This window comes from Mustela putorius, unplaced genomic scaffold (assembly GCF_011764305.1).
Source record: "Mustela putorius furo isolate JIRA1106 unplaced genomic scaffold, ASM1176430v1.1 tig00003859_pilon_pilon_pilon, whole genome shotgun sequence".
NCBI classification, from domain to species: domain Eukaryota; kingdom Metazoa; phylum Chordata; class Mammalia; order Carnivora; family Mustelidae; genus Mustela; species Mustela putorius.
The window spans coordinates 26,562,033-26,578,968 of NW_025422011.1; the positions used below are offsets into that span (position 1 = coordinate 26,562,033).

Below are 16,936 nucleotides of genomic sequence, written 5' to 3' on the forward strand. Positions count from 1 at the left end.
GAAAATTTGAGTTAAATCCAAGCTGCTCCTATTGAGAAGAATTAGTACAGCTCTGTGAACATGGGCCTATTGTTTGTTTAGAACCTAGTGTTAATGAGGGCACAATGCTTGTCTTGATTCTTATATGGACCTTTTAGCTTTGCTCTGTTCCATGGCCTTGGATGACTGATCTAATGATTGATACTTGCTAAAGACCAGGTGAGAAGATTTGGTTGATCAAAACATTAGAAAACCAGTGCAAATTGCATTCTCGCCAGGTATCATCCTTGTTTATAAAAGGCAAACAATATCTTAGGGCTTCACTTTAAAACAAATTATTACTGAAATAAGTTGTAAAGGTATGTGAAAAGTAAAAAGAACTTAAAAACCATATTATTATGCGAATTTTTTTCTGTTCTCCATTAATTGGGTAATTCTTAACATAGTTTTCTCTATGTCATTTAGTTTCCTTTTTAATATCTTTGGATGCAGGACTGAGCTTTGCTGGCCTTTCTTTCTTGTTCTTTGGGTGTTAGTGCCAGCTTTGGCAGCCCTCTTTGTCAGTGCTGGCTCAAATGAAGGAATGGCTGAAGGCTCCTTTTGGAGACCCACTTCACTCGTTATTTTAATTGCTCACAGGGATAATTGTTGAGTGGTGCTATATAGGATAGTATTTCCTTTGCCACAGGGTTTAGGAATTCTTCCCAGTAATCACTCCTACTGCTGCTAGATGAGTATATCTGAGTTTCGGAAAGATGGGTAACAGGCTCTAGGTAGCTCCCTAAAACCATGTGCCAGGGCCTCTGTTAGATTAAGTCTTTGAAATTCATACAGCTACCGTGAATACTTTCCTCATTGATCTTCTGTTTCATATGGCCCCATGCAGAGAAATATGTAGAGTTTAAAATTAAGATACCCTCTATCATGTAGCCCTGTGAATCCAACAATTTTCTTAGCTTTTCTTTTTGACTGTCAGAGATATTGGAAGAACGATAGGGATTTGCTATTTCAGTTATCTGCTGTGGTGAAAGACTGGAATATACTGTTTGCTGGTATTCTGTGGTATGGAACTGCTGATACTTTCTGAGATACAGTGACAAAATTTTGGACCCACATCCATTAGATACATCCTCAACCTTAGCTGCTTCTGTAGGTGGAAGGGAGCCTTCTAAGACTCAAAGTTTGTTGTTTTGAAGCCTTTTATCAAGGAATAACTGATTCACAAGAGGTCAGTAAGCCAAAATATTTTAGTGTATGTGCTATTGAAGTGAACACTCAGTAAGCCAAAATAAATGGTGAGCTCATATGGGTCATAATTCAGAATTAGCTTTATGGTTATAGTTTTAAAATTGGAAATCAATGGAGGTGGGGGGTGGAGTTGTTTGTTAATTGTTTTTTAAAGAGTTTTTGTCATGTATTAAAATAAAAATGATACCAGTGTGAGTAGTTTATCGAGACTACATTAGTGATAATGGAACAACACAGAAATTACTTCTGAAGAACTTTGGGAATGCTCAAAATGACCTTGACATCTTTGCTAAGATTGATTGCTTTAAAGGTCCCAATTTTTCTTCTTCCTTACTTGTATCCATGACCTTTTCCATGAAATTTTACAGTGCCCTTCCATAAAGCAGAGTATTCTGTCTCACCTCGTGACTCTGGGATTCTTCATTTAACTTACTTTGGCCAAAGGGATGTTGGCAAATGTGATCAAGTAGAGGCTTGTAAAAGCACTTGTGCATTTCTGTTCACATTCTTGCTCTTTTCTGTCACCACGAGAAGAACAAACCTGGGCTAGTTTGCTGGAGGATGAAATATATGGAATATAGTTGAATTACTTTAGTTGTCCTAGCCAAGGCCATCCTAGATCAACCAAAAGCCAGCCAACCACAAGACATGTAGCTGTGCTCAGCTAAGAGCAGAAGAAATGCCAAACTTACCTACAGACACATGAGCTAAATAAATCCTTGTTGTTTTAAGTCATGGAGTTTTGGGGTGGTCGAACCTGCAGGAATTTTGTGGCCATAGATAATTGATACAACCTCAGTTAACCTCTTTTTAAAAAGACTCAACTGGGCAAATATCACAGATGACCACCCAGTGATTTCTTGCTGTTTCAATGACAACACGTGTTTCATAATGATTTCAAGACATTCCTAGAGCTAGCCTCTCAGTGATACTTGTGTGAGACTTGATTTAAAATGAAATAAGTTTTCTTTGTGGGTTGATTTTAGGAACTCTGGCTATATCTCCACCCAGTCTATATTTTCAGCTAATGTATGTTAGCCTTACAGGGCACAGAGTCATTCAGTCCATAAAAAAAAGATGAGGTGAAGAATGCAAGTGGTGCAAGTAATTAAGTTAAATTCATGTGGCAAGAAACACCAAGGCCCATACATCCTTTGTCAAGAGCGAATTTTTCCTGGGAAGAAGAGGTGGTCGTGAGTGGAGTCAGTAAAATGGAAAAAATTTAGGCTCAAAAAAGGAAAACTGGATATACATGAGGCCATTTAAAAACAGCAGAGTATAAAAGTAAAATGTTGTGAATGAAGACTGAGCTTTCAAATCTTAACTCCATTTACACTCTGAAAGTTCAACTTATTAAAGGGGGGGGTGTTGGTTGAAAGAGGCAATGAGGTAGTTTTGTTAGGGGCCTGGTGCTTTAATTCTTTCTTTGTGCTTTGATATCAAATGACTGTTGTCTTTTTTTGCTTTCAGACTCTCTGTTGCTATTTCATTCACTTTCTTTTCTGGTAGAAGTCTGCTTTTTAGTGAGTATGTAGTTAAGTGGAGGGCTGAGAATCATAGTCCCTGGACAGAGGCTGAGTATTACTGATCAATAGTCAGAGAAGAGGTGCTACATAGGGGAATGTGTACTGGGTTAATTCGTCATATTACTTGGAAAGGTCCTTATTATTTTCCACAGCAGTGTGGTCACCTGGCGGTAGGTCATTAGCATTTTAGTCTTCTTTTCCTCACAACAATGCACAACATGCTAATTAGAGGATTCTGAAAGCTAAGTAACCTGTTTTAAAACCAGACATTTTAATTTGCAGCTTTAATGGCTGTTTTTATAATAACTGGCTTTATTGGGGGTAAAAGCACTTCTCATATTCCACTAGCAAGGCAGAGTATAACAGAAGCTGACAAAATTAAAAACCTCATAATGCGACCTTTGCCTGGGATAAAAGGCTGTTTCATAACAATTTCCTTTTGTTCTTTGTTTAAGCCATTACTCTAAAAGGAGCCTCCGATTAATCTAAGTAAATGCATCATTACAGTACTAATCCATGTCCTTCTGTCAGTGTCTGTTTTAATTAAATAAGAAATGCTAGCAGAAAGATATCACGCACAAAGCTGTGATTGGAGAAAGAAGCACTGGTTGATCAGGGAAAGATTAAAAAGGGCTTTACTGTTTTGTCCATTTGCATAGCTCCAGATGCCACAGTGTTTCAGGTTGAAAGAAAACTTACAAAAGAGTTGAACACATTTCACTCTTATAGATTTAATATAATGGGATTTACCAATGAAATTCCAATCATCCAATTTATCACATGTTAGACATTCCAAAGCAAGGAATAGAACAGCTAGGGGTGTGTCTTTTAAACCCTTTATTCAACGTTGTGTTGTATCTGTGAAAACATACCTGCCAAATTTGCATGTTTCTTTTTGATTTTTGCCTAACGTGGATAGTGAAATCTGGTTGTGAATATACAATGCGATTTTTTTCCTTTTTGAAGTATTTCGCAACTTCTAGTTTAGCTAAGTTTTTTAATAGCTTTCTATTGATAATATATTAAGAGTTTAGGTGCTTAATTGGTTGTTAACAATGAAAAGTACATTTGATAAATGCTTATAAAATGAATATATCCAGTTAATATCATAGCACTGATACACAGAAACTCTTCTTAGCAGTAGAGTTACAGAATTCCCGTGGTGAGGGCTTTCTGCATATACGGGCCATTATTTGATGTAATGAAAAGAGAAAGTGTGCAACAGTGAGATTGTTAATTAATTTAGCCTAACAAGATGAAGATAAATGAAGCAAAGCACAGATTGAATGAAGCAAGAGGTCTTATTTACAATTTAATACATTTTTATATAATGCAGATTTCACTTGATTAAAAAAAACAAACAGAACCCCACCCCAAAAATACCTCCTAACAAAAAAGTACACTCCCTCCCACCACAGTTCAACACTAAAATCCACCTGACTTTACAGAAAACATGTACTGTGGCTCCATAGAGAAGACACTTTTACAATGTGTAAACAGTGCTTTTCTACTGCTAAGAATCCTATACTAGTTAATCTTTAACTCTAGCATTTTATTATTCTTGCTATAGAGTGGGGATGAACATAAGAATAATTATCTGGAAACCTTTTTTTTTTTTCCTCCAGGTTATCCTGAGACATTTTGCTTTAGTTATTTAATAATCATTTTATTTTAATCCTTTTTTTTTAAGCAAAGGAAAGAAGCTCAAAAGTGAGAAAAGAAAAAAGAGCTGTGAGCCTTTTTACATGTGCTTGAATCTGTAGCAATTGTGCAGAATTCTTAAATTAGCATTATTTTTAAAAGTCTCCCTTTCAGAGATTAATGAGCTTTATCCAGTATTTGACCTTTTATCATTCTTGCTTTCTGCTCAGAAGTACTTCCTTCCTTCCTACAGTAGCTAGAAAAGACTGTCTCTTATCTTATGTTACTGTAGGCAGTGGTAACAGGGCTCTCTACAAATGGTGTTATTATGGTCACTATGTTTTTATCTCAGGGGTCACGAACAAATCCATGCAACTGCTTCTAAGGATTTCAATAAATAGGACTTTTTATCCAGACAATCGCCTTTTATGTTACTTTTAAACAAAACTACTAGTCCATCAAGAGTTTCAAAAGAAAACAATTCTACAGAGTGCCGGTATGGCCGCACAGACCAATCATCATGGCACCCATTCTCCAGTCCTTTATTTTTCAAGTCCACAACAATAGGTTGTTGATTCAATGGACAAGACCAGAACAATTAAGTTCTCTGTTTAGCAGCAGTGCAGCATTTTAATGCCCTTCTCTAATAATGGTCTCATTATTGTTATTCTAAGACTGGGCCTCAGGAGGAGGAATATTTGCTGGAGGTACGTCATTATTTTGCAAATTTCGATTAGCTCATCATGTTGTCTGTAGTGTGAAAATCGTAGCTAATTAGGGCAGCCAGTTAGACTACCAGCTTTTGAGCTTATGAGTTAAAAGGTAGCATACTTGATAGGCCAGTGATGTGAAAAAGGTGGTAAAAAGGAGGATTAGAGCAGTTGCCTTAGTAACTCCAACTTCCATCTGTGAGGGAACAATGGACTTGTGTTTCTCCCCCACCTTGGTGTAAAAATTGGTTTTGTTTTGAAAGGACAGGGTTCTTTTTATGACAATCTGGAATTCAGCCCAACTGAGTGTAGTTTTAGTTGTTAGGAGAGACCACTGGGGATAGGAAAGATGAAAGGTCATGGTGAGCTTCAAGGACATGAAAGGTTGTTGTCTCATGTAACAATGGTAGATTGTTTTTTTCTAATATTTCTAGCCAGCCCCTGAGTCAGGTGATGGAACAAATACCTACAGTTTAGTCAGGTGAAACAGGAGGGGGCAGGGCAAGGAAAGGAGAAAAATGGGGTAAGAGAGAGTTTGTACTTTGCTTAAAAAAATGAAAGGGTAACTTCAATTTGCTTTTATTAAACAAAGTGATATTTCTTTGTCACCATCTCTGAGAATCCTGTGTGCTTTGGATGGTTTGCCTCTGTGGGCCATCACATCTCTGGGAAGCTCTCCAATGTGTTAGGAAATGTGATTTAAGCTTTCTTCCTCAACTCCCAGGAGGACCAGTGATGTGATACTTAACAATAAATTTAGTTGTTGTAGCTTTCTCACATTATTGGTATTCTTAAAAGGTTTTCCTTCAAATGCACACTGAATAAAATGAATGATAAATATGAAAGAAATTTGTTTCACCACTCTACAGGATTTTATCATAAATTCTATGACTTCCATCACAGAAAGTTTACAGGAAACTGTTTAGATGTTGCTGCAATAGCAACACAAATTTTTCTTTCTGTTCATAAGAAAATGCTACCATTTTAAGAGCTATTGGGGTTTTGTATTGCAGAGGAGGTGATAGGAAAGGATTAAATACAGTATAATTTTATAAAAATCCTCAAAGCCAAATCACCCTCTTTGGGTTTGAAATAGTTTTATTTCAGCAGAATGAATGGCTTCTGTTTTCCTTCCGTATCAATATTAAAATATTTGGTTGTGGTTGTGGTTTTGCGTGTGTGTGTGTGTGTGTGTGTGTGTGTGTTTAGATACTGAGAAAGTATAGGAACACTATCTTTCTAACCTTCATATTTCTTGCTCTCTATTGTCCTCAAACAACCCCTGTGTAATTGAAACTGGACTTGGTCCAGGAGATTGGGGAGATTTTCAAAATTTCTTTTAATCCCAGATCTTTGTTTTCTTACTTTTTCTAGCCAACTGTCTTATTATTGCCTTTCTTTTTGTCTTTGTTTGTTTTTGAGAAGCTGTGTTCTTTTAATTTATTGTAGACTTGAGATAATAATAACATGAAACTCTGGATTTGAAGGACTTTTATCTAGTCCAACTCTTATATTTGAAAAATAAGAAGAGACCAGAAAGTTGAAATGACTTCCCCAAGAAAACTCAACAAGTTAGATATAGACAAATAAATGCCATTCACTATGCTGGGGTGCCTGTGTGGCTCAGTCAGTTAAGTATCTGTCGTAGGGTCAAGTCATCATCCCAGGGTCCTGGGATGGAGTCCTGCATCAGGTTCCCTGCTCGGTGGAGAGTCTGCTTCTCCCTCTCCCCACCGTCCTTGCTGCTATGCTTCTCTCTCCCTCAATCTCTCTGTCTCAAATAAATTAAATCTTTAATAATAAATACATATAAAAACCTGAAATCAAAGGGAGAATGAAGAAACATTATAGGAACATGCCTTACATGCTTACTGGTGGTTTTAGTGGCTGTGGGGAGATAGAATAAAGCTAACATCTGGTGGTGGTGGGGGGGCTGGGATTCAGATCAGATTTTTATAACTATTAAAGTTTCATTTTAAACAAATGAAACTTTTTTTTTTTTTTTTTTTATGAAAAGCCCCACACAAAACCACAGCATAACTGGAGAGAGATGTACTTTAAGGTACTAGCATAGCATTCAGAATCTGGAGCATTTCTTGATCTAGGCACTGTGTGACACACGTTCTTATACATTATTATAATTATAATTAGTTACCTGTCCTATTTTTTAGTTTTTGAATCTGTAGAAAGGTACCTGATATTACCCAACTTTATAAAATGTCATGAGACCCAAGAATCAGTATATGATTTTAAAATGTAATATATGTTTGACAGAATATAATGTGTAAAGTTTTGCTTTATCCAAGCAGACACCCCAAGGCAAATATGAACCGTAATATTTAGATCAATATAAAGGCTCTAGTTTCTTTTTGGAATCACACAGAATATATTTGGAAATTTTGGATTATATTTAAACATGGAGGAGAAAATAAAATAATCCATAATTTCACCTTATTATTTTGTAATTAAAAAAATTTACTCCCCAGTAACATTTTGGTATATTTCATTTCAGTATTTTATTTGTGTGTGTATAAGAAGAAAGAATATGTCTATCTTGCTTATTCCTCTCTCTCTGGTGCCCAGAACAGTGCATGGCTCTTAGTAGGTACTTGAAAAATAGTTGAGTAAGTGAAAAAACAATCAAAACTAGATCATACTATAGATAAATTTTTTGAATTTAAAAAATCATTTTATTGTATTTTCCCATGTTAGTAGTTCTTGAAAACATGATTTTTAATTATCATAGTATATACCATCATATGGATAAATTATAATTTGTTTTAGCATTAAAGTATCAATTTTTTTCCTTTTTAGAACTTTATTTTTATGAATGAGGTATTTAAAGTTTTTTTTAATTTAAAAAATTTTTTATAAACATAAAATGTATTATTAACCCCAGGGGTACAGGTCTGTGTAAAGTATCAATTTTTATCTTTCACTATTATAATATCAAAGTTATAATATGAAAATTCCACTAATAAAAAGTAAAAGAATAATTTAATATGAAATACAAATATGAAAGTTAAATAAGGATATCTTCCATTTATTGTTAAAGTGGTAAAATTTTAAAATTGGTGAAAAAACCTCTTATGATCATAGAATCATAGCAGATGTCATCTTCTCAATGACATCTACCGTGACCACCCTATTTTAATTAATTTAATTAATTAATTTTTGATTGAAGTATGGTTGACATCCTATAGAATATTATTTTCAGGTGCACAGTATAGTGATTTGACCATTATATACATTAAGAAATGCTTACCTCAATAAGTGTAGTTACCATCTGTCACTATACAAAGTTATTATAGTATTATTGAGTATATTCTCTGTGCTGTATTTTTCATCCCTGGGACTTATTTATTTTATAATTGGAAGTTGTAACTCCATTTACCTATTTCACCCATCTTCCCTCCCGCCACCAACAACCCCTTTGGCAACCACTAGTTTGTTCTGTATAATTATGAGTCCATTTCTCTTTTGTTGTTGTTATTGTGTTTGTTTGTCTATTCATTTATTTTGTTTTTTAGAGTCCACATGTAAGTGAAAACATATGGTATTTGTCTCTGACTTATTTCACTTACCATAATACCTTCTGATTCATCCATGTTGTTGAGAATGGCAAAACTTCATTCTTTATAATAACTAATATCCCATTGTATTTATATACCATATCTTTATTCATTTATCTATGGATGGACACTTGTGTTGCTTCCATATCTTGGCTATTGTAAATAATGCTGCAATAAATATAGGGGTGCATGTATCTTTTTGAATTAGTGTTCTTGTTTTATTTGAGTAAATACCATGAAGATTGACCACCCTATGTTAAAATTGCAACCCTCCAGGGGTGCCTGGGTGGCTCAGTCAGTTAAGCATCCAACTCTTGATTTTGGCTCAAGTCATGATCTCAAGGTTGTGAGATCAAGCCCTACATTGGGCTCCATGCTAGGCATGGAGCCTATTTAAGATTCTCCATCTTACTCTGCCTCTCCACCTCTCAAAAAAAAACTGTAACCCTCCAAATATTCCTGATCTCCCTAATAACATTCTATTTGTTTCCATAGCCTTCATAAACTTTTAACATAATTTGTATATCTATTAAAATTATTGGCCATCTTTCTCTTATATTTCCTGGAATATAAGCTCTATATATAGCAGAGAATTTTTGACTGTTTTAGTCAATCATATTCTCCAATATCTTGAACATTGCCTAGAACACAATAGGTACTCAACACTATTTGTTGAATGCATTTATTAAAACTTAAAAAGATAGAAATGTCTACTTTTTAAGTCAAGAATCAACCCTTTTTTTCTTCACATGGATAACTTTCATCAACCAATTTGCATATGTGCTAAGGACTTCTGTCTTCTGAATGTTAATACATACACATTATCCAGTTAAATTAAATCATAGCACTCAACTGAATCTTAGACTATCTTGGATACAGTCTAAATGTCTTGCAACAAATGCTACAAGCTTTCACTGCACAAAGTCACACTGAAAAGCTTTAGGGAGATGGCTCTGGATAAGAAATGTCACCAGGGTCCATCCAAATGAACCCTTTCCTCATCTAAACATCCTTCTGGTAAGACTCTTAAGCTTTGTGTCTGACTTAGGCAAACTCAGGTTAACCTGATCATTTACTTACATTTTGGGGTAATTTTATCTTATTCTGCCCCAACTGATATTGGTCCTTTTCCTGAAATTTTCTTAGGAAAGATATTTTACAAACTCCTGTTTATTTTTTTCAATGCATATGGTTTATATTTAAAAAATAATATAAAACAAAACCAAACCATTATCACCTTATATTTTGGGGTAGTTTTTGGGTAGGTGTTAATTATGATCTTTAAAAAATAGTGATTTACATAGATGTAGTAATCCCTTACATTTATAAGGCATTTATAGTTTCAAAGCTTTTTAATAAATATGATCTTGTTTAATTATCAGAATAATCTTGGACACACAAGGCGTGGATTATTGTGCCTCTTGAGGGACTGAGGCACAAAACCATTAAGAGACTTAATCTGTTTTACAAATCTAGGAAGTTATAGAGGCCATAAGAAATCCAAGTCTTCAGAGTTCAGTATTGTTTTTCTTTTATGTACTTAAACCTTCTTTCCACATTAAGTAATCATTGTTCTGTTGACCTTTCTTAATAGGTTCCATGAAAATATAAGCAAATGATAAGAATTAACATTTTTTTCACTTTACTTTACCTAGTACACTATTCCAGTTCTCATGGACTTTTCTTTAGCTTCTTAGCTTTCCCTGGTTTGTTTTTTTAAAGTCATTATCTTTCATTTTTTTTTTTTTTTGAGCATAATTGACATACAATATGACAGTAGTTTCAGGTATACAACATAGTGACTCAGCAGCTCTACACATTATCCTATATTCCACACAAATGTAGCTACCATCTGTCACCATACAATGCTATTACAATATCATTGACTATATTCCTTATGCTATGTCTTTTATTCCTATGACTTATTTATTCCTTAAGTGGGGACATCTATCTCCCACTCCCCTTCATGCATTTTACCCTTCCCCTTGTCCCCGCATAGTCATTATCTTTTCCTTTATTCTGACTACAAACATAAACTTTTGTAGCAATTTGTGAAACCAGTGGCTGCCACATATGTCTTTTCATCTTGTAGCTAATTGTTCATTTCACAGCTCTAGACCTGACTAAGCAGGTTCTGTTCCATTGTAACAGGAAAAGAGCAGACTGGTAGAAGTCCAGGGGATGGGAACGGCCTTGGAAGAAAGTGAATATAGTAGGCAAAATGCATTAGCTTAAAGATTGGACAATGAACACCAACAAGTCCATGTATGCAGTGAGAGAAATAAAATAAGTGTTTCGTAAGGCAGACAAAACAAGAGAAGTCTGGGGCAAGTGGTAGAGATTTAGGCAGCTAGGCCACCATAAAGCCATAGACACCAAGTGTAATTAAAGGACAGATTCCAGTTTCTGAGTTGACTGCGAGCGAAAGATTACCATGACTATGTAAGAATCATGGTCTTAGATGGAACAGCGTATTTAGATACAGGAAAACAAAGTAGAATCCTAGTTATTAGAATAAAAGCAAAAGGTCAAGTTCAAACTAGCAGCAGGAGTAATTGATTTCATTCTGAGTCCCAAAGGATTGTGTTGAAGTCTCCTTAGATGAGGTCAGAAATGGTCATAGAGCAGTGGCTCTCAAACTTTAAATGTACATGAGAATCACGTGGGGTGCGTCAGATTTCTGAGGTGGGGCCCAGGTGTCTATATTTTTAACAAGCACCCACATTATTCTGATGCAAGTGTTTATAAATCACATTTTGAGAAAATTGCCGTAAAGCCTGAGATGGCATTTTCTGTGGGATAAGGGGCCAAGTATTACAACTGTTGAGAGGGGAAGCGGCTAGGGGTTGAAAGTTACTAAAAGTTTACTAAAAGAAAAATGTATCTGCTAGTCCAGAGCTGATTTGTCTTTATCTGCATGTAATTAAAGCAAAAAACACAGGCTGATATGCACTGGACAGGTATGCTATAAGCCTCTTTTATTTCTCTCTTCATGTATCTTGTTTCTTGTGTTTATGACCTGAGTGCTTTTGTAGTATCTAACATAAAGATTTATACCTTTTAGTGTAAGAAAGTAAGGGTCATTGTTCTTTTGAGCCTAATCTGAATTGTCCCTCGTTTTTATTTTCTGTTTGTTATCTACATGATTGAATTTCACCCCTTTCTTCCTGCTTCATAAATTGATTAGCATGAGTTGGGCAGACTGCTGTAATGCTAAGGGTTAACCAGAAGAGAATAACAAATGAACTATCTAGAAAGTTGATTATTAATCCAGCTAGAGAAGAAATATCCTTTTACTTAGCAAGAATGAGTATCCGAAGAGCTGATAATATTGTTCAGGCAGTGAGGTGGAATGGCAGAGGTTGGTAAGTAAAACAAAACTTGGAATTAATCTTTTATATTCATTTTTTAAAAGTGCCTAGAATGTTGATATATTTAAACAGTTAAATCTAATATGAATTTACAAGTTGCCAGAAAAAAATCTAGAAGTTCCAAATGTGTTTGTTAATGAGATCCCAACCTAGACTATCGGTAAAAGTTAACTGGAAAGTATTTACCTAAGTAGATAAATATATTTAATTTTGAATATTTATAAAAAAATACATGATTAGATTTGTGATTAAAAACAAGGAAGTGGGAATGGAGGAATGATTACTAAAACAGTCTGAGTCCAAACCTCAAACTGAAGAATATCGAGGGGCAAACTTGTTTTTTCACAAGAATAAATTCTTAGGAATGAAAATATAATTTAAAATATAATATTCACATAAAATTCAAAGAGATACTTTCCAGAATTCTAGGTAACAGAAATGTCATAAATTCTCCTATTTTCTGGGTCATAACACTCATTTCATCATGGTGTTTAATTTAAGGACCTTTCTAAAGATAGCTTTTATTGTATTTGTGAATTAGAAGGAAAGAGAAATGAGAGGATCTGTGCTATTTGTACAAAGAAAATTAAGCAAAAAGATAAGATTTTAATAATGTTCTTGCATCAAAGAGTGCTTCTCCTGTTGTAGAAGAAATTTTGATGTCAATATTCAATTCTGTAGGATTGGAGTTTTCATGAATTACTTGACATTACAAAAATGAGCCTTTTAAACATAGTATGGACTGTACTGCATATTATTGCAGCTTTAGGTAACCATCATTTCAGCGTAACGTTGTACTTAGGAGAAATTAGCAAACTTACTGAACTTACCTTAAATTGTAATTGTGTACCATCAAATGTAGATTTTAACCTTCACAGACCTGTACCCCTGGGGATAAAAATATATGTTTATAAAAATAAAAAATTTAAAAAAAAAAAAATGAGAAACATGAAAAAAAAAAAAAAAAGGTATTTCCTTAGTAGCAATAAAAAGGCCTCAGGTAAACATTTTGTTGTTTAATGCTTAAAAGAGCACAGAAAAAGCATGTTTAAGAAACTATAAATTCAATATTGGAAATATATATTAAATCTGTGCATATATTCACGTGTGTGTTTGTGAATATATACAGTATATGCATTCAGAAGGCCAGAGCACCATCTAGCCATATACACTCAGCTTTTTCTTAGTTCCAGTATTCTGGCCCATATTTAGGATGGAGGATATAGAGCACAATACGTGAAATAATAAAGACAATAGTTAAAATTTATTGAGCTCTTGTGTGCTAAATGCTGTGTTAAATCCTTTATCTCATTTAATCCTCATAGTAACTCTGTGGATGTTGGAAAGCTACAAGGATTATAGTGTATGCTAAAATAAAAGATGAGGTAATTGGAGAGCCTCTAACATCTAATGCCAAAGGTCTAGAAAATAAAAGTCCAGGAAACAAAGTGTGTAAGAGGGGAGATTCCTTAATTCCATATGCTTGTCTTTCTCAAAGTTGGAAAATTTAATATGAACCTAGGAAAGAAGAGGAGAAGGAAATGAAGCAGTGAATTCTTAGCATTCATTAATTCCTTTAAAAAATTTTATTATGAAAATTAGTCATACAGAAAGGCAAAAGTGTAGGTTAAGGTATCTATGTGTTTATAAGAAATAAAAACTTACCAGTACAGTGGACGCCTACTGTGAACTCTTTCTCAATTTTATATTTTCCTCTCTTTTTGTCAGAGGTAATAACTCTTTTGAATTTGGGGTTCATCATTCTCATGATTTTCTTTACTTCTTCTTAAACTCCATATTCATTATACAGGAGGAAAAACTCCACTTACCATTCTTTGAGTTCCAAGAAAGATCTTTTCTTGCCTTCTTATTGTACTTTAATTAAAACAAAAAATTCTTATAATCTGCAAAGCCCCTGCACAATCTGGCCCCTGCATTACCATCCTCAGCCCTTGCCTTTCTCCCAGTGGATCTTTCTGATTCAGCTGCTATACTCGTCTATACCCTCCACATTTTTCTGCTCTTAGGTCTTCACGTAATGCTGTCCTCTCAACTGGAATACACTTCTTCCCCCTATTTATCAGAATGTCTTTTGCTCATCCTTCAGGTCCCTGTTTAAATATCATTTTTTCAAAGAAGTTTTCTCTGATGCTTCCAGTTCAAATCTCGTCTCCCTACAAAGACCTTGCTCCTCACTCTTAATTTATTTCACAGCAGATATTGCAATTGTAAATTATGTATTTACTTGTGTGAGTTTCGTTTAATATCTGTCCTTCACTCTGGACTGGTCTATCTTGTTCTCAGATGTCTTCCCTAGCATTTCGCACACATGGTCTGGTATATGACAGACATTCAATAAATATTTGTTTTTATTATGGGGGGGAATGTAGTGAATGAGAAAGAAGAAAGAGAGATTGAGATAAAGAAGGAAACCTACATAAAAATGGAGTCTGTGGTTTAGTTTGTTCATACCGTTCAGGTAAAATTATGCAACTTAATGCTAGCAAAGATTGGGGTGTGGGAGGTGGCAGAGACATTTTAGTTTCTTACCTTCCAGGGGTAGGACAATGACAGGTTTTCTCCATTGTTGTTGCTTGTTTTTCAGAGAGATCTTTCACTTTGTATTCTCATTTTGGGAAATCTCCATTCCTGGATGCAAGAACTGAGCTTTCAAACTGTAAACTTACAGAACAGTACCAGTGGCCATAATCTTAATGTAAAAACATTACAATGGGCTCTAAAAATCTGGAAAAATTTAGGACATAGAGTTAAGAAAATATATCCAGTACATTCACATAGGAAAGCCATGAGGTCACTTGTAAGAGTTTGAAGGTGGGTAATTATGGCTGAAATATTAATATAGATGATAACTGCTATAATATTGTTAGTCTGTTTTTTTTTTACAGGAGAATATAGAAAAAGTTATAAAAAAGGGAAAAAAATGAAGTCAGTCTGAGAGAAGGGCTGGGGTTTTCAAAATATCAGAATATCCTTACAGTGTACTCTATGTAAATCTTCACTGGCATTTGTAATTCAAGTCCGAGGCTATAAGATCATGCTGAAATGTTTTTTTTTGGTTGGTAGTATGGGAAGAGAAGATAAAAAAGAATAAAAAAATAAATAGATTAAAAAATCTTAGTGTTAAAAGGAGAGAATTTGTAGAAGTCTTCATTTGTGGTCATGGAAGGTTCCATTATTATTAATAACATTGTACCTTAGGGGGACCTGGGTGGTTCAGTTGGTTAAGCGTCCAACTCTTGATTTTGCCTCAAGTCATGATTTCAGGCTCATGAGACACTGGGCCTCATGCTGGGCTCCACGCTGGGCGTGAAGCCTGCTTAAGATTCTTTCTCTCTCTCTCTCTCTCCACCTCCTCACCTCAAAAAATTGTAGCTTATATTTTTTATTATACTTTATATTTCTAAGGTGAGTTTTTCACATATTATCTTGTACAATTCTTAGGATAAAACTTGAAGTAGAGTCTTAACTATCTTTCTAGTAAAACTGAGACAGAAATCAGGCAGGAGCTTGGACAAAATTTTTTTAAAAATTTTTAAATTAACGTATAACATATTATTTGTTTCAGGGGTACAGGTCTGTGATTCATCAGTCTTGATGAATATTTGCCCAGCTCCACCCCTCCAAAAAGATTTTAATTGGAGGGTATAATTAGGTTCTTCTAAGGACCATGATCAAAAAGGTGAATGTCCTGTATAGGTTTTCCAGACTTAAACAATTTTTTTTTTGTAATTTCCTAGAGAAGCAAAGGAGTTAACAATCTCCAAAAAATGGAACTGAGATGGTTAAGTATATATATAATTAACAAACATTGCTAAACCTATTCCAAATTAAGGTTTATGAATGAAGTTTAATGGTCCCAGTTCTTGCCTGATATCTTAGGGCTTCAAAAATAAAGTGAAATGGATATGAGCTTATCAGATGAAATACTATAATTTGAAGTAAATTAAGTATTTAGTTCAAATAAAACCATGTGATCAAGCAGAGGATACAAGCCCCTTGGGTAGAAACCCAAGTCACATGAACTCGGGATGGATACATTCTGGTGCCCATTTGAAAGATTGTTTTGAAAAGGAATAGTGGAAGACAGTGTATATGTTGCATATATACATGTGGAGGGACTATTATTTGAAGACCAATGCCAGGAGTATTTGTAATGATTAGCCAAGAAGGCTGGGTGGTGCATTAGGGTAAAAGCCAAAACTTGTATTTTTCAATTGGACAGAAAAAAAGGAGAGCAATATTAAGAAAAAACACTTGAAGAAATAATGTTCCAAATTTTTCAAATTTGGCGAAAGGTATAAATTTACAGATTTAAGGAAGTCTGGTAAACCCTAAGCAGGGTAAATGCGAAGAAAATTACACCAAGGCACATTATGATACACTGCTAAAAACAAGAAAAATTTATAGGTTAAAAGTTATTTTTTGATAAGGACCAAGAAATAAAAGGACACAACCCACCAAAATCAGGAATGGAAGAGGAATCATCGCTACAGGATTTATAGAGATTAAACACAATAAAGAAATGTTATAAAAATATGTCTAAAAATTGTAGTGCTTAGCATGAAATGGGTAAATTCCTTGAAAAATACAACTTATTAAAACTGAAAAAAGATGAAACCAAAAACTTAAGTAGCAACTTATCTATAAAATAAATTGAATTTTTTTAATTAAAAAAAGCTTGGGATGCCTGGGTGGTGAAGTTAGTTGAGCATCTAACTCTTGGTTTTGGCTCAGGTTGTGATCTCAGGGTTGTGAGATGGAGCTCTGCTTCTGGCTCTGTGCTCTGTGGAGTCTGTTTAAGACTCTCTTTTCCTCTCTCCCTACCCCTTATCCTTCCTTCCCCCAACTCTCTCTCTAAAATTAAATAA

The 16,936-nt window shown here is 34.6% G+C and overlaps 1 protein-coding gene across 9 annotated transcripts in view; it reads left to right on the forward strand.

The window, feature by feature from the left end:
- The window catches only part of SOX6 (SRY-box transcription factor 6), a 609,548-nt gene that overhangs the window by 179,761 nt on the left and 412,851 nt on the right, over positions 1-16,936 (forward strand). Inside the window, exon 1 of one of the 9 annotated variants that reach the window (XM_004752057.3) lies at positions 115-198. The exons of 6 other annotated variants lie outside the window; for them this stretch is intronic. The gene's annotated coding sequence lies outside the window, so the exon portion shown is untranslated. Of the gene's footprint in view, positions 1-114; positions 199-16,936 lie in introns of those variants that run through there. 2 more of the 9 variants (XM_004752050.3, XM_013055863.2) reach the window with 2 other exon arrangements.